Genomic DNA, 25,718 nt, shown 5'->3' on the forward strand with positions numbered 1-25,718 from the left:
ACTCAGGATTTCTGGATTTTCTAAATCAAATTTTTTCACAATTTCTTTTAATTTCTTTTTGAAAGATGTTATTTATTTATTCATGAGAGACACAGAGAGAGAGAGAGAGGCAGAGACCCAGGCAGAGGGAGAAGCAGGCTCCATGAAGGGAGCCTGACATGGGACTTGATCCTGGGTCTCCAGGATCACGTCCTGGGTGGAGGACGGTGCTAAACCGCTGAGCCACCCAGGCTACACATATATATATATATTTTTTAAAGTATCTCCACACCCAACATGGGGCTCAAACTCATGACCTTGAGATCAAGAGTTGCATACTCTACTGACTGAATGGGCCAGATGGCCCTGTAATTTAGTTTTAAAAGATTTTGGGGGACTCACAGGGGATTACTCCTTTTTTTATTTTTCTGAGAGAGGACATCAACTAACAACTAAACTATCATCATTTCATAATAGAATGGACAGTTCAAAATAAAATCATGAAGAACATAATCTCAAGGTAAAGTACTCCTTTTTTTTTTCCAAAGGGAGAGGGAGAATTTTTTTTTTTTTTTTTTTTAGATTTTATTTATTTATGTTAGAGAGAGGGAGAGAGCATGAACAGGGGTAGTGGCCGAGGAAAGAATCTCAAGCCGACTCAGCACTGAGCATGGAGCCTGACGTTCGTCTCTATCTCACTACTCCAAGATCATGACCTGAGCCACTCAGGAGCCTCAGCACTATCCTTTTCAGGACAGGGCAGTTGTAATCTTAAAACTGTGACGATTCTGTACCAACAAATATGTTACATGATCCCTCCCCCTTTTTCCATGGCTCTCCATTTGCCAGCGACCCTCCTAGACAGTAGGAGGATGAGAAGTGAACTGAGAATGCTTAGTGTCCTGGAGATGGGAGGGGACTAACGAAGATGGTTTGTTCTAAGAAGGGGGAAAGAGGGAAGAGAGGAGTGCTCGATGGCAGTCATCTGACCTAGGATTATGTCCAGCTGGACAGCAGAACCTACCATGCCGGCCCTGAAGGGAACGCAGGAGCCCCACTTTTTAACCTAAAGAAAGCAAGCGCACAGTGGCAGAGGGCCCCTGGGGCCTAACTTTTCTGTTTCATTCATGAGTGTGCCCTGTTTGTCTCCCTGGGGATCCACCCGCCCATTCCCTGCAGGAAGGAGCAAGGACGAAGGAGGGAGAAACGTGGGAACAGTCTCAACAACCGGAAGCATAAGCTAGAATGTAACTGAGATGCAAGGAAGGGAGAAGAAAGGGAACGGAGAATTTTCATAAGGAAACGAATCCCTCCCTTTGAAAGTAAGGATATGAGCCACAAGAGTGATGCAGCCGTTTTCTGGTCAAGATGAGCTCATCTTGGGAGCCCCGATGGCCCAGCGGTTTGGTGCCGCCTTCAGCCCGGGGTATGATCCTGGGGTCCCGGGATCGAGTCCCACATCGCGCTCCCTGCATGGAGCCTGCTTCTCCCTCCGCCTGTGTCTCTGCCTCTCTCTCTGGGTCTCTCATGAATAAATAAATAAAATCTTAAAAAAAAAAAAAATGAGCTCATCTGGCCTGAGAACCCGAAGGCCCAGGCTCTGCCCAGGGCGGCGCAGGCGGCCAAGCCAAGCTCGCAGCAGGAGGCAAGGAGGCCCTTTCCTAAAGTCTGGACGCATCCTCCCTTCTCCGGCCATCAATCCCATCGATCCGGTTTCCCTTCCTCCTGGATGAGGTCACCCCCCTCCCCGCCCCGCGTGGGCTGGGCGCGGGCTGGGCGGGCCCCTTGGCGGCGGGGGCGAGGATGCCGCGCTGCCCCGCCCTGCGCGGGGGCTCCCCCAGCCGCCGAGGGGGCGCCGCGGGGCTCCGGGGCTCGGGCCCAGCTTCCCGGACGCGGCGGGGGCGCGGGGTGCAGATGGGGACCCGACCCCGGGGGCGGAGCGGCCCGGGAGGAAGCCAGCGTCCCCGTTCCCTTGGGGAGGGATGGGAGGGAGCGGGCCTTGACCCCACCGGAGCCCAAGTCGGGGACCCCCGGGAAGGGGAGCCCACGGTGTGGACCCCCGGGCCGGGTGTGGGGGCGGGGCCTTGACCTCACGGGAGCCCAGGTCGCTCCGCCTCCCGGGGGGGGGGGAAGAGCCCACGGTGTGGACCCCCGGGCCGGGTGTGGGGGCGGGGCCTTGACCTCACGGCAGCCCAGGTCGCCCCGCCTCCCGGGGGGGGGAAGAGCCCACGGGGGACCCCCGGGCCGGGTGGGGGGCGGGGCCTTGACCTCACCGCAGCCCAGGTCGCCCCGCCTCCCAGGAGGGGGAGCCCACGGGGGGGGACCCCCGGGCCGGGTGTGGGGGGTGTGGGGTGCTGGGCCTTGACCTCACGGGATCCTAGGTCGCCCCGCCTCCCAGGAGGGGCAGCCCACGGGGGGGACCCCCGGGCCGGGTGTGGGGGGTGTGGGGGTGCGGGGCCTTGACCTCACGGACGCCCAGGTCGTCCCGCCTCCCGGGGCGGGGGAAGAGCCGACGGGGGACGCCCGGGCCGGGGGTGCGGGGTGGGGTGCGGGGCCTTGACCCCACGGCAGCCCAGGTCGCCCCGCCTCCCGGGGGGGGAAGAGCCGACGGGGGACCCCCGGGCCGGGTGTCGCGGGACGCGGTCGCCTGGGCCCCCGTCTCCTCCCAGTCGCCCGCGCGGAGCCAGGCGCAGGGTCCGACCCAGACCCCGGTCAGCACGGGGCCCGGAGCCCCCAGGCCTGTGCGGGGCGCACGGGGAGGGCCCCCCAGGCCCGCCGCCCCTCCGTCCCCACCGGCCGCTTCTCCGTCTGACGTTCCTTTGTTTTCCGCGTGGGCCTCGCAGCGCTACGGCGGGAGGAGGACGGAGGGCGCCGGGGCTATCGGGGAAACCAGCGGGGCTGCGGGGCCGGGAGCGGCGGGAGCCCCGGGGTGGCTCGGGGCGCGCAGGGGAGCCCCTCGGGACCAGCCCTCGGGAAGCACCCGGGCGAGGAGGAGAAAAGGAGCCTCGAGGGAAACGGAGTGAAGGGCTCGACCCCGCGGCAGCACAAGCTCAGAAACAAAATCTTGGCTCTGCCGAAAGATGGAAGGTGGTGCAAGGCTGCCTCTGAGTTAGGCACTTAAAATGCACGATCTTTGTTCTCCTCTATCTTTATAAGATAAACGCTATTTATTCCATTCCAGAGACAAGGGAAAAGTCAGAAAGTTAAAGGTTCGCTCTCAGGTCCTCGCTCACTGAACAGCCCCCCCCCCCCCCCCAGCCCCTTTGCAGAGGTCTGCTTGTATTATGAATCAATCACCACTACTTCCCTTTCATTCTTACCTAGTTTGAGTTCCTTCACTACCAAACAGAAAGTCCTAATAATACACCTTTTACCCAGTCATTTACTTCTGGGAAATTTTTTTAAAGATTTATTTATTAATTTTAGGGATTGAGCAGGGAGGGGGAGGGGCAGAAGGAGAGAATCTTCAAGCGAAGTCCCTGTTGAACTGGGAACCCAAGGCTTGATCCTAAGACCCTGAGATCATGACCTGAGCTGAAACCAAGAGTCAGAGGCTTAACCCGGTGAGCTACCCAGGCACCCCTCCGGGGATCTATTCTAAAGAAATACAACATAAGAGGCATATGCCTCAAAATACTCCACTGTGGTCTTCTTGTTAAACGTGGGGTTTGATAACTAGAATAAAGACCAAAGGTATAATGTTAAGCGAGAGCAAGATACACACACACACACACACACACACAACATAATCACAACCATATGGAAAATATACATAGAAAAAAACCAGAAATAAATTACATCTTTTTTCCTAAAATGTTTATATATTTTCCAACTTCTCTACGATATGGATAAATATGTATTATTAGTAAATGTATTATTGTATTATTATTATGTATTATCATGTATCATTTAATTAAAATATTAATTTCAGAAACTTTCCATAATCTCTCTCTCTCTCTCTCACACACACACACACACACACACATATAAAACATGAAATCACTAATGAGCAGGAAGTTACTAGGCTTGGGTGAAAGAAGATAAAATGTACTTGAGTGATTTTTCCACCAATTGAAAGATTTTCCATAATTTAAAAGATGTGGAAGCTAGAGGGTATGGGACAATTTTTATACATCTATGATATTAATGAAAGGGAAGACCATGTCTCATTGGGCCAAAGGAGAGGCAAATATCTGAACTTTATAATACACAGAAAGGAAATGATGAGATCTAGCTGATTCCTGATTGACAAGGACATACTGATTCATGGGGAGAAGGGACCACGTTGGAATGGAACTCTTAATGGCAAAGGAAAGAATATATTCATAAACATGATTACTTAGGAAAGGAGGTAAAGCAGTAAAAGGTAAGGTAATGTCGTCATGAAAGTTTATTTTACAGCAAATGTATTTATCAAGAGAATACTTTCTAATCATGAAGATTAGATATGCAAAAACACAAACAATATGTTTATGTTTGGCCTGAGATTATTGATACCAGTAGAGTATTTTGTATCTCAACCCAAGCGGATGATAATTATGCTCATTTGGGGTTAGAAAATGCCTAACAATGAAATGGCCCCTTATTTGGAGCTCATAACTTTTCTATGAGGAGGGAAGGGGAGAAAATCAAGAAAGCCACATGTCTACATGCTGTGTGTTCCTGGAGATCCTTATGCAGCAGCAGGAAAATACAAACTAATTCATAAAAGCAGGTTTCTTTGGTTTGACAACTTCCAGTCTTGTGTAAGGACCTGGTAGAATGAAGAATACAGCAGTATCCCTCAAATAATCTAACACTAGATAATGGTATGAAAATCACCGATGGAGCATAAACTGTGTTGAGAACCTATGTTATGGTAGAAAGCAAAATTCCTATTCTGGGATTGAAATCTAGGATTCTCCGGGTGGTTAACAAACCACATACAAAAAGTTCCCTGTTGGGGGCAGCCCCGGTGGCTCGGCGGTTTAGCGCCGCCTTCAGCCCAGGGCGTGATCCTGGAGACCCGGGTTCAAGTCCCACATCGGGCTCCCTGCATGGAGCCTGCCTCTCCCTCTGCCTGTGTCTCTGCTTCTCTCTCCTCTCTGAGTATTCTCATGAATAAATAAACAAAATCTTAAAAAAAAAAAAAAAGTTGCTTAAGGATGTCTTGGGTATTTCTAATTCCCCTCCCTTGACTCTTCCCGACAAGGGAGATGCCTTACTGATGTCACCTCTGTTGCTGATCTCACTTTTTCTCCCCCAACCATTGAAAGCTGTGCACTCTATACAGGGAATGAGGTGGAAAAACGTATTAGATTCAGGGCCTTGTGGATAACATCTCCCCAACACTATCACCCTCCAGTCTTCCCAATTTCATCACTCTGTTCTCCAATCACTCAAGTAGGTTACAGGGGGGCAGGAGGAACCACTTTTTTTAAAATTAAAGGTTACTAGAGCCAGGAGATAGGATGTTTCAGCACTAAGACAAGGTTAGGATTTCTAGAAATACTTAGCAGTTAAATGAAGAGATAAAGAGCACAATGTGTTGTTTGGATATAACTTTGTGTCCATGCCTAGATGGAAGGCGGGAGCCCATCCTGCTTGGTATCCTGTAACTCATGGAATGCAGTGAAATGTTATCTTTTTAAAATTTCTTATGCTATAGTGTGCAGTGAATTCTTAATACCTCATGTCAAAATCAAAGAAGGTAGCAAAGAAATCATGTAATTTGAAAATTTTAATAGAGGAACGGAAAGCATTTTGGTTTACTGCCTAAAACAGCAAACACCGAATATATAGCATTTGGATGACAGTTGGGTCACAAAATAAAGAATTTTCTGACCCTGCTCTAAAATACCAAAAAAAAAAAAAAAAAAAAAAAAACCCCAAAAAACCCCAAAAAACCCAAACCCCACAACCCTCTAGAGGGTGTTTTATAAAAATATGTGATGAAATCCAGAAGGTGCTTTTATCTCATAACACCCATACCAGAAAGATTAATCTCTGTGGTCAGTGTCTTGTTCTGGTTGGGGATGCGTTTGAGCCCAGCTTTGGAATCTTCTCTAGTTAGAACATCTGTTCCACAGTTGTTAATGTTTGTTTGGTATTGCCCAGAAGAAGACAGCAGAAGGGAAGAATTTTTAACAATGAGTCCCAAGATAGACTAGATCAGCAGCATTGTTTATTTTGAAAAGGCTTTTTTTTTTTGTTTTTTTTGAGTAATGTAACCTGTATGTAAAAAAAAAAAGGAGGGAGCAGGTCAATGGACCAAGAGATGGATGTCCATCCAATACTGGAATGCAGTTCAGCTTGTTTTCACCACTTCTCAAATTTTCTTCCCAGAAATATTTGTTCATTGAGTTATTACTACATTCCACACTAGGCTTAGTTTTTTTTTTTTTTTTAAGATTTTTAGACAGAAATTTGAATGTTCAATTTAAAATAATCATAAGTGAGAGATTGATTCTATAGTATTCAATTAAGAGTAGGCAAGAATAAATAAAATCTAGTTGTTTTAGGAAATCTAAATAAAATATGTAAATAATCTATATCATTTGGTAATTTGCTCCCTTAGCCAAGAAAAGAAGGAACTATTATTTCTTGAGCTCAGTGAAACCAGATTACATTAGTTGATCAGGAAGTAAAATATCTTTTTATTTTTCTAAATAATGTGAGGTTCAAGATAAATCAAGCAGGCCTGCATTGCAGAGTGAAGAACTTACATTTAAGGCAAAATTCAAATTATTAGATGACATTTTTTTTTAATTAGACTGTAACTTCTCTGTCATTACTATCTTTAAATTATACAACATCATTCGAGACTTCCAGTGGAGATCATTTATAAAGATGCTGAGTTTTACCCAGTAAAAAACTACTGAGACCTAGCATTTGAAAACTTTGTAGAAACAGCTGGGTTTAGTTTCAGAGCTCCAAAATCAAATTGAAAGAGGGAAAGATCCTAATCCCTCAAACCATCTGTTCAAAGAACAGTGAAAAAAATGACGACAGTTTTCAGTTTGGGGAACAATGACCTCCTTAAGTGAGATCTGAAAGTCCCTTTCCTACTCAACATTTCAGCTGATCCTCACAACATCCCTGTGAGTGTATAAGGTAAATATTTTTACCCTCTTAGTGCAGGTAACGAAACTGAGGCTGCTCACTCCCGCCACACAAAACATCATTAGCAAAAGCTAGTCTTCCACCTAGGTTGGCCACTTCAAAAATTCTAAAGCTACTCTTCTGTACCACCTTCCAATTCCATTCTTCCTTCAGATCTCTCTTCCTTTCTTCTTTCCTCTTGTTTCTTCTTTCTTCCCCTTCCTCCCACATTAATGGAGATTCCTCTCTAATGCCAGAAATTATTCTACGTCGCTAGTGTTCACATAAGAAACTATACCCACTATGGCAAGAAGGCTAAGAATTATTCATAGAAATCTAGAGAAGAGGCATGAATGCCAGCCCTGTGTCTCTGCCTTCTTTCTTTTCTTTTTTTTTTTTTTAAGATTTTATTTATTTATTTGGGGGGTAGTTGAAAATAAGAGCAAGGGGAGGGGTGAGAGAGGCAGACTCTCTGCTGAGCAGGGAGCCGGACACGGGGCTTGATTCTAGTACCCCAGTATCAGGACCTGAGCTGAAGTCAGACACTCAACCGACTGAACTACCCAGGCCCCCCCCTCTGCCTTATTTCCATACTCTTCCCATTGAAAACGGAAACTTCGCTATCCTAGAAAACAGAAAACAGCACATTACATACGGGTGCTGAACATTTTTTGCCAACGAACTGAATTTGCGTGGGTGTTCTGCAGGCCCTTTGTGAAATGTCATCAAACCAAACAAAACACACAGGACACCTGGACTGTCCAGAGGAAAGGTTCCAGGGCAGACCTCAGGGTAACAGGATCTCAGAAAGGAGGTATTAGTGAGGTCAGGAGTGGGCACATGAGATCAGTGGTTGGCTGGGTGGGTGACCCTCAGACAAAAAAGAAAAAGGAGTTTTGCTGATTTGCAGATTTAAGCAGCAGTGGTTTTCAAACTTATTTTTTTATTTTTATTTTTTTCAAACTTATTTTTTTAAAACATAAAGTGTTTTGTTCAGATACACTTTACCCCAAAGCATAAAACAAATAGGACTGAAGAAAGCAAAAATGCTCTGCTTAAGCAGGGTGGGGGATCCCAGAGCCCTCACTCTAGGCCTCTGTGATGGTCCCTTCTATGGGAAAAGCATAGCACAAATTTAAGCTTGCTGATTGATTGATTGATTGATTGATTGGGGAGTTGGGGGTGGTGGTGGCAGGCTTCATGTCCAGTGCAGAGCCTGGCGTGAGGGTCAATCCCATAACCCTGAAATCATGACCCTAGCCCAAATCAAGAGTTGGATGCTTAATGACCTAAGCCACCTGGGCGCCCCACAAATCTAAGTTCATTTGTATTTAAATACCCCTCAAAATATGTAAGCAAGCCCAATTTTTTAGGATTAAAGTATAGGCTCCCAAGCAAGTATTTGAGGAAGAAATCCCAAACTCAAGCCCAGTCCAATCCTGGTGGGTTTCAGAGAAAAGGGGCAGCTGGTCAGGGATGCTTCTTTTTCCAGGAAACCTGATTACTTATCTTCAAAGCTGAAAATCTACCTGAAGCAGGATAGGAGGCATGAAAATAGATGGTTTGGCTTCCTAGGGAACTTGTTGGGGGTTACTGGATTGTTGGGGGCTGCAGTAAGTTTATCCAGTTCTAAAATAACAGTTTTGTTTAGAGAAAGTTATTCTCAAACACATATCCCTCAGTCCTGCCCTGGGAAATTATACTTTTTTATTCCTTTAGCAATTCACTATGTTCGAAGTATACTATTTTGGTGTTCATTTTCTTGTCAGATCCCCACCCCATGAAGCAAGCTGGACAAGTATTATTATTCCCATCCTACAGATGAGGAAGCTAAGGCTCAGAAAGATGAAGGGACTCCCAACAAGCTCACATGACAAATACGTAGGTCTTCTGATTCCTAATTCAGACCTTTTTTTTTTTTTAATTTTTATTTATTTATGATAGTCACACAGAGAGAGCAAGAGAGGCAGAGACACAGGCAGAGGGAGAAGCAGGCTCCATGCACCGGGAGCCCGACGTGGGATTCGATCCCGGGTCTCCAGGATCACGCCCTGGGCCAAAGGCAGGCGTTAAACCGCTGCGCCACCCAGGGATCCCCCTAATTCAGAGCTTTAAGCATACCTGGTATCTACACAAATCTTGTGTCCTACTACGCACAAAGTAAAGGCCACAGATTTGGTGTTACCAGTTCTGAGTCCTTGGGGATCATCAGTGCCCTCTTTACACAGCAGATGTAATAATAACCTGTCATCTCACTCACAGGATTATGAAGGACAAATGAGACAATTTGGTAAAAGCACTTGGTAAATGCACCATCTAAGGGTTAGTTACCCCTCCCCTAACCCCTGCCATCTTGGCAGTTTCCCTGTCCTTCTATTAACTTAGGACTTCACTTTTACAAACTCAAAAATATTTGTCTCATAGCCTCTGATGGCATCATGCAAGTCTCTTGCAAAATTCAGCAGGTGGCCAGAGCAGTCAGCTAGCCATACTTTTGCACAACCTCAAACCAAAGTTCTCTCTCCCTATGTTGGAGATTCAAGGATGTGCTGCCAAAAGCTCCCAGAGTGCTTTACCCTGAGCCCCAAGCAGTGACCGTAGGACTGAGTCCAGCTGATGTGTTTAGGGGGGCCTCGCGGGGTGTGTGCATGGGGGAAGCTGGTCCATCACAGTCATCACAGACCAGGCTCTTTGTCTTCTCCTTGGCAGAATCAGAACCTGAATTTGGCAAGTCCATCTGAGAGTGATCCATTCTCTGCAACCAAGTTCTGTCGGGATGACTCTGTGGTATCTAATGGCAATTTCATCTTTTTTTTAAAAATAGGAATTCACAATTGCGTCTAGCCTCTGTATAGGTGGGGGCCTCTGTCAGGAGGGCAAGTTGCAGTTGATAAAAGTTGTTGATAAAAGCAAAATCAGAGTAAAGAAAGTTGGAATAATTTAGGGAATATGTACGCTTTTACAAAATGAAAATGCCTTATTGTTTTTCCAAAGTATAAACATTATACATATACATTATTTAAAAAACCCCAAAGCATTAAAAAAAAAAAAAAAAACAGCAACGTGGCAAAGTATGCAAAAGACAGAAAAAGCTGTATTGTTAATGTTTTGAGTATATCCCCCCAGACTTTTTCTTATAAAAATAGTGGCTCACAGTTTAGCGCCGCCTTCAACCCAGGGTGGGATCCTGGAGACCTGGGATCGAGTCCCACATAGGGCTCCCTGCATGGAGCCTGCTTCTCCCTCTGCCCGTGTCTCTGCCTCTCTCTCTCTCTATATATATATCTCATGTATAAATAAATAAATAAATAAATAAATAAATAAATAAATAAATAAATAAAAATAGTTACCGAAATAGAATTATACTGTATATCTATTTTGTGAGCTTTTTCACTTAGATATTGTTGGACATCTTTCTATGCCAGTAAATATATATCATCCTTTTAACCAGCCTTATAATAAAGGATATTTTTCTCAGGCTGTGAGGTAGTCTTATGAACCCTCCTTCTCTGTTAAAGGCAGTATCATCTGGGCCTCTTCTCCTCTTTCAGGGATTCCTGATGCTGGGTGGTTCTGAGAAATGCACTGACCCGTTATTTCTGGCTAACACCAACTGGCAGCCAGAAAACACCACTGGCCAGCTGCACTTTCTCAGGCAAATTACTGTACTGTCCAGGGCCTTGGGCTTCTCTGTGTGTTAAACAAGAAGTTTGGATAACAATTTTCTGCGATTCTGTCAGCTCTGAAGTGACACATTAGCTTCTAGTTCATTTATCTCTGTGTTTGCCTTGGCACAGGATGATCCCAGCACACTGAATGAAAGGGGAGCCCTAGCTGTGCACCTGCACGACATACTTAAAGACCCCGAGGATGGGGGTCTTGAAGCTGGCAGGGCTGGGGAGGGACCAGGGTGGAGGGGCGGTTATGTCAGGGAAACAACTCTCCTGGTTTCCTTCCAACATGGAAGTGGGTGATGTCTACAAGAAGGCATGAAATTCACAGCATTGCAGTAAACACAGCCTCTGGGGCCTGTTAGTCCTTTCTGAGCACAAGTGTCTAAACTGCCAGATAACTGTGGTATTCATAAATACCAGAATTCATTTCCCATTTTAAAAGCTCTTTGGTCTATATTTCTTTTTTTTAAAGATTTTTATTTCTTTATTTGAGGGAGAATGCATGAGTGGGGGGAGGGGTAGGGAGAGAGGGAGCAGCAGACTCCCCACAGAGCAGGGAGCCCGATGCAGGCCTCAATCCCAGGACCCTGGGGTCATGACCTGAGCCAAAGGCAAACTCTAACTGATTGAGCCATCTAGGTACCCTAGCCTGTATTTTCTCATCTAAGTCTCATTTCTGCCTTTTGGATGAGGAAATTGAGATTCAGAGAGTGTGATTTGCTGAAGACCAGTGGACAATTATTTGCAGAATGAAGATCCCACCCCACACTCAACCAGTGGATTCCTCCTCCACCTCCACAGTCTCCACATTGGGTACATAGTCACATAACAGATGCATGCCTCTGTGTAAGATACTCACGAAGACACACTCCTCCGTACCCACTCCACCACCACTAGGACCCAGGACAGCAAGCATTGCCCTTCCCTGGCTCCATCTACTCTTTTAACACATAATTATGAGCATTATGCTAGGCACCAGTGGTAAAGTGGTGAACCAAGAGACATGGATCCCCATCTCACAGAGTTGACTCAGGGTCATGGAGAGTCTAGAATGAGGCAGGGATAGGGTGGATGTGAGGATGGTATATACAGTGTGATAAGAGCAGCACTGGACAGTACAGGGTAGGATGGAACACATAGGACAGGCACCCCACTCTTCCTCAGAGGGGTCAGGGAAGGCATCCTGGAGGATCCACTCCATGACCCAAATGATGGAGTTAGCAAGACCCTTGGTAGCACTAAAGAGAGATAGGAGGTAGGCTGACTATTCTATACCAAGAGAGGAGCATATACAAACACTTGAGGGCATGAGGAGCACGGTACTTTTGAGAAACTATGAGAAGTATCGTGTGGCCAGGGGTAATGCTCGGGTGGGATGCTGGTATTTATTAAGGCTACAGAGAAGGCAGGTCTCTGAGTATGACAGCTGGTCAACCTTATTGGTGTTTATGGAGCTGATGTTTGTCTTGAGGGCACTGGGAAGTCATTCAAGGATGTAGGGAGTGATAGTGGCGACAGGCTCTTAGCAGACATTCTCTTTATCAATCCTACTAGAAGATATACTCTGTCTATAATTTTTGCCAAATTATGGATGCTCAACTTCGGGATACGTTTCCTTTTTAGGCTGCCACCTGTTTCATTGTTGTTCACCCACTTCTGGGGTCTCTGCGGCCTGTGCTAGGATGGCTCAGATGACCAGAGCTCTGTGTTCAAGATGCCATGGATATGGGGCATGGGGCCAAAGAGCTTCTAACTATTCCCTATCTTCAGCCTCAGCCTTAACCCAGGGCCTGGACTCCAGCTGACAGATATGGATTGACCAGCCAACATCCCTAAGGAATATTGGAACGCAAGTTTAAAGCATAACTAGAAGTATGTGGACTAAGCAAATTCAACCCTCATTATAAGCAAAGGGAAGCAGTATTAATATTCAATAAGTTATAGATAATAACAATTATCAATGAGATGATGCATGACTCCTACAACATATTCAATAAATACTAAATCAATTGATCAGTATTTAGATCATAAGAGAAATCTTATAGGAACATGTAAAAAAGGGAAACAGTTAAATACATCAAGATATTTTATAAGAAGTATGTATATCATGCACAGAGTATCTAGAGAAAGATTTCCAAGAAAATTAACACTAGTTACTTCTGGGATGAGGAACAGGGAGGATGAGGGCAGGGAAGGGAGGGAGATCTGTTTACTATGCCTTTCAGAGTCTTTTACATTCGGAAACACAGAAATATGATACATGATTTAAGAAATAAAATTAACCTTAAAAACCCATCCATTCAGCAGAACCCCATGCAGTGATTAAAAAGAGTGAGATTGAGCTATAATTACAAAAATGGATAGTTCTCCAAGATCTACTGTTATTTAAAGCTGCATATTTCAAAGCATATATATGTTGTCACTTTGTGGGACAGAAAACAAACTCATTCGATGTGTACATTTTTTTAGCACATACAGAGAAAGTTCTCTGTGCCGTTCAATTCAATAACCATTGGCCACATGTGGCTAGGTACATTTTTTTTTAAATTTTTTTTATTTATTTATGATAGTCACACAGAGAGAGAGAGAGAGAGAGAGAGAGAGAGGCAGAGACATAGGCAGAAGGAGAAGCAGGCTCCATGCACCGGGAGCCCGACGTGGGATTCGATCCCGGGTCTCCAGGATCGCGCCCTGGGCCAAAGGCAGGCGCCAAACCGCTGCGCCACCCAGGGATCCCAGTGGCTAGGTACATTTAAATAAATTAAAATGTAAAGTTCAGTTCCTCAGTAGGGCTAGCCACATTCAGGTGCTAACAGCCGCGTGTGGCTAGTAGTTGCCAAATTGGACGGTGCAGACAGAGCACGCTTCCCTCAGAAAGTTCTGCTGTACAGAACTGGTCCAGTTGATCCGGCCCAGACTGACACATGGGACTACAGGGATGTGAGAAGAGACCTTGTGCTTTATAAATCTCCATGTGTCTGTCTTTCTTTCTTTCTTTCTCTCTCTCTTCTTTCTTTCTTTCTTTTCTTTCTTTCTTTCTTTCTTTCTTTCTCTCTCTCTCTTTTCTTTCTTTCTTTCTTTCTTTCTTTCTTTCTTTCTTTCTTTCTTTTACAATTACTTTTATAATTTTACAAGAGAAGAGGATGGCTTGCACCTGTGGCAGGTGTTTATTCCTCATTAAAATCACATCCTGTATTTTTTTCATGACTCCACCAATTCCAATTAGGGGTCAAGGGATGGCACAGCATTGCCAGGGGAGCTATTCTCGAGGGAGGAAAGGCGACAACTGCTGTCCCGAATCGGAGCAAATGCACCTCCGGGAGGAGCACCTCAGGGCGGTGGCTGACCATCCAGCTAGTCTTGCTTCCTTCTGCTCCTCTGCTTTTCAGTCACAAGGGACAGGATCAGTTTGAGCGTCTGCCAGAGGGAAAAGCAGAGGCTGAAGTATTTTTAGTTCTTGGAGCTGTGGAATCTGGCAGAGGTCAGGCGGGCACTGGCCAGGGAGGCCCACCTCCAAGGGACCCCGAGGTCTCCTTGGAGATGGAGAGCTAGCAGAGTGGGGAGGACCCTGCTCTGAGATGGGGATGGCCATCCAATAGTGGAGTAGGAGCGCGCTGGGCCAAGCTCAAAATGCCGCCTGGGAGTAGAACTGACAAGAATGATGGATGTGATAACTGCTCCATGGTTTCTTAAACTGGAGGAATGACAAAGGTGAAGAGAAACTTGGAAGGAAAAGACGTGGGATGGAGGAGAAGTCTGGCCAGGAGGTAGGTGGGAAGGAACGTTATAAAATTTTTCAACTCAAATAAAACTTGGATTTGAAATATTAAACATCGCTCTGGTTATCATCCACCAGACAGAGAAAAGCAAAATTTCCCAAGATTATAAATAGATGGAATAAACTGAAACTCTGGGTTATAACTGCCTGGGGCATTTCATTTTTCCTCCACCTGGAGGAAGTTTATTCCTAGACCAGGGTCCAATGTTTTTCTTACTAGCAACAGGAGAAACAGCAAAAAGGACACAGAAGCTTTAAGGGTGGCTCAAGAGTCTTCCTTTATCAAACTGGAATTTAAACTGGTACATTTGTGTTCATCGCTCTTTTTTTTTCCTTTGGAAGATGTATAATGGTCATTTAATAATCCATTTGCTCTTATAAACCTATCCAAGCAGGTGGGTGGCTCATGCTTCACCCTTGTTCTCTTTGTTCTTCTTTTGAGAATGTTGATCCTGCCATATTGTTTTACACCCAATGCCTTTGCTTAGCTTCTCCCCTCTGTCTGGAATATCTTCCTTGCAGGAAGAGACCTCTCAGATTCCACTCATCTTAGAAGATCCAGCTTCTCTGAGTCAGAATTAATGTCATTCATCTCCCATTGTGGTTTGTGTGAGAATCAGTTGAGAATGCACCCATCTCCTGCATGAGACTTGAGCTCCCACAGGGACAGACAATGCACGTTCATTCCTGTGTCCCAGCTAACCCAGAGCCTGGTTTATGGTAAGTGCTTAACATGCTGATGTCCATCTCTTTCTCCCCTCCCATCATCACCTCCCCTCCCATTCCCTTCATTCACTTTATTAATATCTATTAAGCCAATGTACTGTGGGGAAAACAGATTGTGGTGGGTTGAGTAATGGCACTTCAAAGAAGTCCACATCCTTATTCTGGAACCTGTGAATGTTGCCTCATATGTCTAGAAGGATTTTTGCAGATGTGATCAAGCTAAGGATCTCAGAACTAGGAGACTATCTTGAATTATCTGATGTAATCACAGGGTCTTTACAAGAAAGAGACCTTCTGATTTCTTAATCAGAAGATATGATGAGGGGCCGTGAACCAAGGAAGGAGGACAGCCTCTAGAAGCTGGAAAAGGCAAGAAAATGGATTCTCCCTGAGAGCCTCCAGAAAGGAACCAGTCCTGCAGACATCTAACACACAAGGAAATAGGGAACGACCCCAGTCTTCAAGGAGCAGATTTTTTGTTTGTTTGTTTTTGTTTGTTTGTTTGTTTGTTTGGGTTTTTTCTGCAAATTTTCTATCTACACAGGGAGGAGACAATTTAGGAAACTATGACAGGTGGCAGTAGAAGTAGAGAAGTAAAGGTCGGGATCCCTGGGTGGCGCAGCGGTTTGGCGCCTGCCTTTGGCCCAGGGCGCGATCCTGGAGACCCGGGATCGAATCCCACATCGGGCTCCCGGTGCATGGAGCCTGCTTCTCCCTCTGCCTGTGTTTCTGCCTCTCTCTCTCTCACTGTGTGCCTATCATAAATAAATAAAAAAAAATTAAAAAAAAAAAAAAAAGAGAAGTAAAGGTCTACACTTCCCCACCCTGTTCACCTTCCTAGATATGCTTCTGTGTACAAGCTTCCATCTTCAAATAAAGCACTGAGACGTGAATACAGACTCCATATTTGATTCAACCCATGAAGAGTGTAGTATGGATCCCTATGCTCTACAGCATAAGACTCTGTCCATACAGACTAAGATCGAGTCAGATCTATTGCATTCAGTCAACTGTCAAAATGCATTTGTGAAGCAAAGAAATAGGCAGATGTGAAATAACCTATGGGCCAGCTAAAACTCAGGCCTCACGATGTTCCATCACTGATGAAAACAGGCTCATTTTCCAGGTGTACAGCCCTCCTGAAATACAAATGGAAACTAGAAGACTGGATGGCTGTCCCTATGATTATAGCCTTTTACCATTAACTCTCCTTTTTTTTCCTTTCGATTTTGTTTTTAGGTTATTTTTTCTGATTACGAAAGAAATGTAAAATTTAGAAAGTTCACCACAGTCCCACCCCTGAAATATTTATCAACAAATAAAAGTCTTAAGACTAGCATTTTTATGCATCCAACCAAAGAAGATAAATAATCGGATGTATATTAAAGATTTTTTTTTTAAAGAGGAAGACCCTAAGGATATACGGCAGCCTCGGAATAGTATGTGTTCTCAGCTCCCTTAACTTCCATATCTGTAGCATTACTCAGGAACCACATTCTGAGTAATGAGGCTGAAACAGGGTAAGATTTCCAATCACCAAGGAAATAATAACCAGAGTCAACACTTAACGGAAGGTTTGCTTAATTTTAGGCAGTACACTAGTTCATTTAGTCCTCATAACCTTGAGCAATAATATCATATAATCCCTACTTCACAGATGAGGAAACAGAGAGATCTGGTAAGCTTGTCCAGGGTCACAAAGCTAGTTTGTGGGAGAGCTGAAATTTGAACCAAGGCAGATTATCAGCGAAAAAAGCCACATGCTAACCAACCACCTTGTCACACTGCTTCTCAGAGAAGTTCATTGATATCACTAATCTGCACCTAGTAAAGCAGGAAAGCAAACAGAAGTTTTAAAATAAGGATTAATACAAAAAGGCTTTACGAATGAAGACATCCCATTCCCATTAAAATTTTAAAAGATTTTTTTCCAATTCAAATAGTAAAAATACATGTTTACTGTTGAAAATTTGAGCAATGTATAAAGTATAATGAAGAAAAATAAAAATCATGTGGTTTCATTCAGCTGCTTCTTTCTGTGGGCTCAGGCAACGTTTCTGAAAGCGAGATCTGTAGACCAAAGATATCAGAAGCACCTGGAGTTCATCTTTAAACATGTGGATTCTGAGACCCCATCTGAGACCTACAAAAGCAGAACCTCTGAGGGACCGACCTCAGATGCTGCTATGCAGTGGCACTTGACAGCTCGCAGCCCCATAAACGATAGAACTCATTCAGTGAAGCCCCATGCTCTCCGGAGACCCGGATGCTACAGGACCTCGGCAAATGCCTACTGGAAATTCTTATTAGGTGAACATTTGGTTTCAGAAATACTCCTGAAATGGAATTTAAGGAGTATTTCTAATACTCCTTATAGTGTACTCACAGTGAGCTAAATTTAATTAATATTTTTTGACTTTTGAAATTCAATTTTAAAAGTAAAAATTGCAGTTTTAGTCATTCTTACGCCCAGTAGAGTTTGAGTATCACTGCCCAAAGCTGAGAAAGAGAGGTCTAGAATCCTTTGAGACCCAGAATTCGAAACCCATGCCTCCCACCCCCCACCCTCCAAGGCCTACCCACTCCCCCCTTGCCTTTCTGAAACCAAATCGTCATTAGGGGCAGTAGAGGAAGGGGAAAACCATGTCCCATTTGAAAGTCAGACTTGGGGGGAGAAAAAACAGGTTACTCCATAAGTATATTTTCCTGACCTTCTGCTACAGGCTCTGTGCCCAGGGTCCAAACACCCCCGAAGGGTCCCCAAGCAGCGTTTGCATCCTCAATTCTGATTCCCATTTGGGAGCCCCGCCTCTAGCTTTGCTTTTCCATCAGGCAAAATGGCTCCTCTCCATTAACATCAGGCCCATGTTCTAGCTATTAGCCAAACAAAAGATTTTCCAAATATGGACCCAAAAAACCATGTGCACTTTAAAGGCCACAATAAGCTTAAATAGCTAAAACATATTTAAAAAAAAAGAAAGCCAACAATTGACGCCAAAAGCGTGAGTCCTTAAGGAGCAGAACAGCAAGACAAAAGCCAGAAAGAGGAACAAAAATATGCATTGTAGGGGAGGGGCAAGCAGGGAGGTGTAGATTTATATGGAAGAGCTGACATCATTGTTTCCCAATAATACTCTGCATGCAGGAAACAGATGGGAAAGAAGTGGTGGAAGGGCCTACTTATGGTAACAGGCCATGCTCTCTGTTTAGAAGCCTGCCATTTGGAACCTAAAAGTTTTACTTTGAAAAACTGGGATGAGAACTCCATTGCCAGAAGTTTTATTAAAGCCTGGCTAACTCCTGCTGAACTTAGCACCTTGGCGACGCATGGTAAAATGGAGCTGTGCGTATCAGACCCGGATTGACTGCCAGCTGACCCGTTTGAGTCCAGAGGACAGGGAGCTGTGGGATGGGAATTGCTGTGGGACAGTCCCACTTTCAAGCCCTGGTTCTTCTACTTCCCGGCTGGGTGACGTTAGGCAAGCTACTTAACCTCTCTGAGTCAGTCTTCATCTAAAACATGGGCGACAAAACAGAACTTTCCACACCATGGGGCGAGGCCACGGTTGCACATTGATGCCCTCCTGCTAGATTTAATCAAGACGCATAATTAGAATGGTCAGCTAACATCATGAAAAAGAGTTTTCTCTTTTAACAGACTCCCTCACTGAACCAGTTGCCACTCTTGTTATGATCAGCTACCCTGCTTCCTCCTGAGGGTCGCTTCAGATCTCCTGCCCCTGAAGACAGCTTCTGTCTCCCCAACCATGGCCCCCCACGCCCCAAGCCTGGCCACCCTAAGTCTCAACTCCCTTTCCCAGAGCTTAATGTCTCCTCCCTCAGGGTGCCAGAAGTCATGACCAATACAAGTCTCAGGCAAAACCATGTCATTTCCTGTCTGTAGACACCAAGCATCCCATCTCCCCTCTATCATTTTTATTGATTTCCCCCCCTGACAAACAACCCACTCCAATGGCTCTCTTTCACTCAGTCGCCTCGCATGTAGACATCCTCTGGAGCCCTCATTTCGTTCTCTGTGCTTCTATTAGCTACCTTCCCCTCCGGCGACCCCACCAGGCTGAGAGCAACTTGAGAGCATCTTTACAAATCCAAGAGTGTCTTGCACAGTTCAGCCCCCTTAAATACTTGTTGCATTGAATTGAAAACCCCATATGAGATGGTTTCTGAATAAAAACATGAAAAAAAGCCAGGGAAAGAAATATGCATAATTACACAAATTAGCTCAGATGCCTGTCACGAAAGCTATAGATTTATTTATAGTTTGCCAGATTCCTACTTTATATATCAAACGTGGTGTCTGTAACAGTAAGGGATGGTATATATTGCTGGGTGGGGGGTGACATTCATCCCTCTCTCCCTGGGGGAGGTGGGGAGGGGGCCCCAAAGGCATTCTGGGGCAGCATCAGGCCATGGGCGTGGTACCAGGGCCTGGTATGCATCAGCCAAGCTTGAACTAGAACAAAGAGTGCCTGAGACTCTATCCCAGAAACTCAGTTGGTTCTGGGGCCCCGCCAAGAATGTGGTTCATACCAAGGAGTAACTGGTGAGGCACTAGGAAAAGGCAGTGTTTCTGGGGCATCCTGTGCGAAGTCTGGGTCAGCTTCTATCTTGGAGGAGCCATAAGCCCCCCTGGGGAACCTTAAACAATCTTGGATCCCTAATGCTGCAGCCCATCAGCAGCGTCTCCGGTCCTGAGCTTCCTAGAAGGGCTCTAGCACCGACTTCCCGAGGAGGAAACAGGGTCAATCAATCAAGTGCTCTGTGTTGGCCACAGGCTCACCCTGAGAGGCCCCGTGCACTTCCAAATCTGCGAGAGCTGCTGAGTGCGTCGGCCTCCAGCAGAGCCCGCCGCTGACCTGCCAGTTAGAAAATAGAATAATGAGGGGAATGGAGATCAAACTGGGTGGCTCTTGACGCTAAGGCAAAGGGCGTTCCACAGGGAAAGGAGGATTGTGGCTGCAGTGGGCAGGGAGGGGACTGGAAGGAAAAGGTGGGGACTGGTTGGTCTTGAAAGCTGGTAGGTCTAGAATAGATGTGTGTGCAAAGCACCTTGCAGAGGGTAAAGTGCCATGCAGATGTCCAGATGTAATGGCTGTAGATGTCCATAATAATATTATTAATATTAATGATGTTATGGCTGGGGGAAGAGCTAAGCAAAGAGAGAAAAAGCTATTTTTTTTTTGTAGGGTTATGGGTTTTGTTTTGACAAAAGTGTATGTAAATGCCAAATTATAAAATGTGCTATTCTGGGGCACTGTGTTTGTGCCTAGAATGGTGGCCTTGGGAATCAGGTAGATCTGGATTTAAATCCTGACTTTTGGGCACCTGGGTGGCTCAGTGGTTGAGCATCTGCCTCTGGCTCAGGTTGCGATCCCTGATCCCAGGGTCCTGGGAACGAGTCCCACATTGGGCTCCCTGCAAGGAGCCTGCTTCTCCCTCTGCCTATGTCTCTGCCTCTCTCTGTGCGTTTCTCGTGAATAAATAAATAAAATATTAAAAAAATAAATAAAAATAAATCCTGCCTTTCCTATCTCTATAATCGTTGTAAGATAATTATCCTCTTTCATCTAGTTTCTTCCTCTATAAAATGGGGATTAAAAAAAACCCTGATTCTTAAAGATGTCAAAAAATATTATGTTGTATGTATAAAGTGACGGGCACAGTGTAAGCAATCAATGCATGCAGTAACTCTACTAACAAAAATAACAAGCAGGTCTGATTTGCGGCTTGGCCTTCTTTTCTCGGTCCCTTCTCTCTTTCCAAGAGGACTTCTTTTCCTCCTTCATCCTTTAGCCATCTAGCAACATCATGTCATCTTTCTCCATCAAAAGTTACTCTCAGAAAAAATCCTAATACCAGTATCTGCTCTTCTCTGAATTGCAGTGAGCATCTTTCCTCTGGGTGCTCTTTATTTTAAGCCTTACCTAAAACTGCATCCTGGGGGGAGGGTTAAAAGGACAGGCCCTAGACTCTTGAAGCTTTCTCAGGCTGTGGCCCCACCTCAATAAAGACTGGAGGCCAGCCTTTTGAGGGAGGAACATCAAGACCAATTAAACTCAAGCGTGGCATTGGTACCACGCTTCGAAATAGCTCAGAAAATTGGGTGGGATATGCACCCATAAGCAAAAAGAAAAGTCATTTGAAGGGAGGGATGAGTGGGAAAAAGCTACAACTCAAGGCAAGTCATGAGTGAAAAACAAAACCATAAAAAAAAAACAAGTAGCTCCAAGTTCCCGGGCCCCAAGACCGGTGTGAAGGAACCACAGAGAGGACGGTGGAGTTCTGAGACCCAGAGGCCAGTGGGGGTGGACAGCTCAGCTTGATCAGTCTGTTCTGGAGGAAATGAGCACCAGGTCGCCCCAATTAGAAGGGTCTGTTACTACTTCGTTCCAAAAATATTTAGTTCCAACATCTAATGGAAAAAGAGCAAAGTGGGGGGGGGGCATGCATTTCTTATCCTCAGATTAAGTCCTGGACCTTTCAGCCCACCTGCTCCTCCCACCCACTGCTGCCCAGCCACTCGCACAGCCACCAAATCCCGGCGAGGTGATTCCCGGGAACAAACACTCCCCAGCAAGTGTTCCAGAGCAGCCTAGGTCAATCAGCTTCTGGAATTCAGAAATTGTTCTCCCCTCCTCCCCACTCCCACAGAAAAGTTTTCCAGCTAGCCTACAGATGCCTGCTGGATGGGGGGTGGGGTGGGGTGGGGTGGGGTAAAGAGGATGCAGCAAAAGCTACAGCTCCCATGACACTGGAGAGCTTCTCCAGTCTATGGAAAAATGTCTTCCTGCTTTCATCGTGTTTCCCTCTGCCCCAGCATTAGGCCAGGCCTGCTCCCGCCTCCTCCAGCAGATGGTTCACTTGACTCCAGGGAATGTCTGGGGTGACAGGTCCGCAGTGCCAACGCCTGAGCCTCCTGAGGCTGGAAGGCATCTGGGTGGCCTCGAGCGGGGGTGGGCAGGGGAAGTGGAAGGGCGAGGCCACGCCTGCGGTCAAGGGGCTGTTGCCATAGGTCTGGACAGGGGCAGGAGGGAGGGGTGCGGGGAGATGAAGTAGCTGTTTCTATTCTGTGTGGGTTTTTGGCCACATCCAGACTATACAGAGTAAGATTCAGGCAGGCTTTGTGTTATCAGTCGGTTAAACCTTAAGGTTTAAGGCCTTAATTCTCCTCTTTTGGTTCTTTCTGTTCAATTCTGGGACCCAGCGATGGGGATGCCCCTCTAAACCCAAGCCGATGAGGTTGCTGTCCTGTCCACACAAGCTCTGGTTCCTGGATCTGATTTCTCTTTCAGTTCCCTTTGGGTTTAGGAGTAGCTGGGGCTCTTTCCCAGATCTTTCTGAGGGCCCTTTTGACTCAAATTGACATTTTGCTCTTGCACTCCCGGGTGGCTCTGGGAAATCCCTGCATAAATGGCTTCTTCATTCAGTGGGGCAATCAATCTGCTTCCCATCCCCCTTCACGACTGATTAACCCATCCGACCATATCATTTACTTATTTCACTGTAGCCCTCGCTCATTCAGTCATGGATGGTAGGTGGTTATACTAGGGCAAGTCTAGGGTTTTATAATAATAATAGCTACATTTGTGGCTTTCCATATGCATGTCCTCTGCCAAGTGCTTTGCCTGTATGAACTCATTTATCTTCCTGTCAGTCTTATTACTGCCATTTCACAGATGAGGAAACTGAGGCTCAGAAGAGGTAAGTCACTTACACCAGGGTTGGGAACAGGCAAAGCTGGCATTCAATGCCAGACAGTAAGCTTCCAGAACTCTCAATGGGAGCCCCCAGCAGGGGCACCCGACTTGGGAGGTCAGGGAAGGTTTCCAGAAGCAGCTGAGACCTAAAGAATGAAGAATGAGGTAGGGAGGGTGTGATAAGGATGTGCCAGGCAAGATGCTGGGGAGGAAAAAAAAGGAAGCCAAAGAGAGTATCTGCCCTGGTTCTCCAGGCAGTGTTAACTCCTGCTTTGGACAGAAAAATACTCACCTTCCTTGCTGAGACTTTGTTCCTATTTCTGTTTATCTTATCTGTTTAATTGTAGATAGTAGCGTTTACATGTTCTCTTCAGTTATGACAGCTAGTTTCAAAGCTTTGTTGAGGCCTCGGTTTCTGAAAGTTTGTTCACATCCCTTAGACTATACATTTCTCGAGTCTGGGGTGCATGTTTCTTTCTCTCCCACTGTACCTCAATACTTACTTTTTATTAAAAAAAAACCAATAAACAAACTGAGAGAATGACTTAGCCTCAGAAATTATACTTTTAATTTCTACCTTTCTACCTTTCAATCTGATAAGAACTAGAAAAAAATCTTCAGTAATAAAATGTCTTTTCAGACATTCAGAGGATGCATTGTGAATCATTAAGTTTCCTTATCCAGGGGGAAAATGTTCTGTAAAACCCTACAGTGCAAGTGGTGGTTCCCAAATCTGCCTACATATCGGAATCATCTAGGAAGCTTTTAGAACATACCCATGCCTGCCTGGGCACCAAGAGATTCTGATTTAATTGTTTAATTGAGATGGGATCTGGGCAGCACCTTGCATCACCCCCCCCCCTTTTTTTAAAGCTCCTCAGGTGATTCTAACATGCCACCATCATGGCAAACCCCTGGATCAGACAATATCCCCTTTTCTCAGGGATCAAATAAAACGACAGATTGTTTGGAAGGGTGAGAAAGTCCTCTCAGCCTTCGTTGTGAAGACAGATGACACAAATGGAGGCAGGAGACAGCTTTTCCCACAACATTCTCTTACTGGTCCCTTGATTCCTGGCCCCAGCATTTCCAAACCCTGTGGGAAGACCCTGGGCACTTGGTTGAGAATGGAGGGGTTTAAAAAAATGCTTATGGATGCACTCTGGCCTCACAGGGCTTCACCTGCAGCCTTCCAAGCGCAGGTGACAAAACGATGGGATTTTCATTACCTAGCTGCAAGCAATGACCTTCGTATTCAGTGGTCAAAAAGAAGACCACAGAACCGTACTATTTTCCGCATATCAGCAAGGAAGAGATGCTCTTTTCCCTCTACTCCAGGCAGGAAGATAAAGTTATCTGGTTCCCGGGAGAGATTGAGGGTTGGGGTGGCAGTCATGGTCCTGGCCAAGGTGGCCAGGAGCAACTTTGTGCCATTCTTGAGTGTTCTTACCGGGTTGGAGGCAAGTGGTCAAGGAAGCAAAAAAGGCGGAAACTGGCCCTTCATGTCAGGCCTGTGTAAAGCTGGAGATGATCAACAGCAGGATCTGAACTTGGCATCTGCGTGGATGCCACAGAAACTGTATACGTGTGTGTGTGTGCTCACACCTGTGCATGCATACATTTCTGTGAGAAACGGTTTCTGGTTTTCATCAGCTTCCTAAAGATTAAGGATGGTACTTGGCCCTGAGCAGCTCCTGCTCTGAGCTGGACACATATTTGTCCCCCACACACCCCTGTCCTGGCAGATTTATCCAGCTGAAGGTAGCAGGGCTGGCCATAGCAAATTACCGAAGTGGACGGCATTCACTCTTTACAAGAGGCCTCAGGGGTGTAGCTTCCCCATTTTCAGATGGCCTGAGCACAGCTAATGGTCACCAGCTTTGTCTTCCTCCCCAGCTTGGGGCTTTCCCTCCCTGTCTGAGCAAAAGGGCTCTCTTGGCTTCCCTATATCTCTGTCTTCTTCTGCCCTTGTGCTCTCAGACCTGAACCCATTTTTCTCTGTCTCTGCAGGATCATCACTTTACCCTTGATTCCAAAGTTCAGTAGTCACCGTGTCAGTCTTGTGGGCCCTCCCCAGGCTTCTGGTTTCTAGTTACTATGCTGACTTGTCACCATCAGGACTCTGGGTTGAACTTCCAAGGTGATGGGCAAAGGGGCAGTGCCCAGGTCAGCCTTTCCCCCCCGGGGAGCAGAGTTCCAGGCCTTGTCTACTAACCAATACATGTATCAGAAAGTCAGTGAGGAAAACACATAGTTTTAGAGAAAAACATTAGCACTTAGCTTACTGATGCTACACTACAGGAAAAATAAGATGCAACTATATAACTAGTTATAGATGCGGCAAAAAAATCCTAATTACTCTCATTTATATAAGCTGTTTATTATGCATGCCCAATTCTCATGTGGCACAAGAATGGTGTCTAGATCATTAAGTGGGTCAGTTTCCTTTTGTTTCAAAGCTAAACTGTATTCAGGTATGTCAGACTTGAAAGCTTGCCGATCCTGTGACAGGGCTGTCTGCTTTCAATTTAGGAAAAAAAAAAAAAATCATTAGAGGAGAATGTTGGCCTAGATGAGGAAGCTAGGGAGGGGAGAGGAGCCTTGTAGGTCAGGTCCCTCCGCATCCTCCATGATTTACTGTATGAACTTGGGCAGGTCAATTTACCTGCCTGGGCTTCCTTGCCTTCCCTGCGCCCTTTCCGCCCCCTCACTCCAACACCAAGTCTGGGAGCACCAGGTACTGGTTTTCAATTTTTTTTTATC

General features: G+C 45.7%; 1 protein-coding gene and 1 long non-coding RNA gene across 2 annotated transcripts in view; one reads left to right on the forward strand and one right to left on the reverse strand.

Annotated features, from left to right (window-relative positions):
• The window catches only part of ARHGAP31 (Rho GTPase activating protein 31), a 110,035-nt gene that overhangs the window by 81,813 nt on the left and 2,504 nt on the right, over positions 1-25,718 (reverse strand). The window lies entirely within an intron of this gene.
• Positions 13,717-16,443, forward strand: LOC140625137 (uncharacterized). The gene is made up of 3 exons (XR_012024520.1): positions 13,717-14,500; positions 15,034-15,231; positions 15,509-16,443. It is a non-coding gene; the product is annotated as an uncharacterized lncRNA (long non-coding RNA).

This window comes from Canis lupus, chromosome 35 (assembly GCF_048164855.1).
Source record: "Canis lupus baileyi chromosome 35, mCanLup2.hap1, whole genome shotgun sequence".
Classification (NCBI taxonomy): domain Eukaryota; kingdom Metazoa; phylum Chordata; class Mammalia; order Carnivora; family Canidae; genus Canis; species Canis lupus.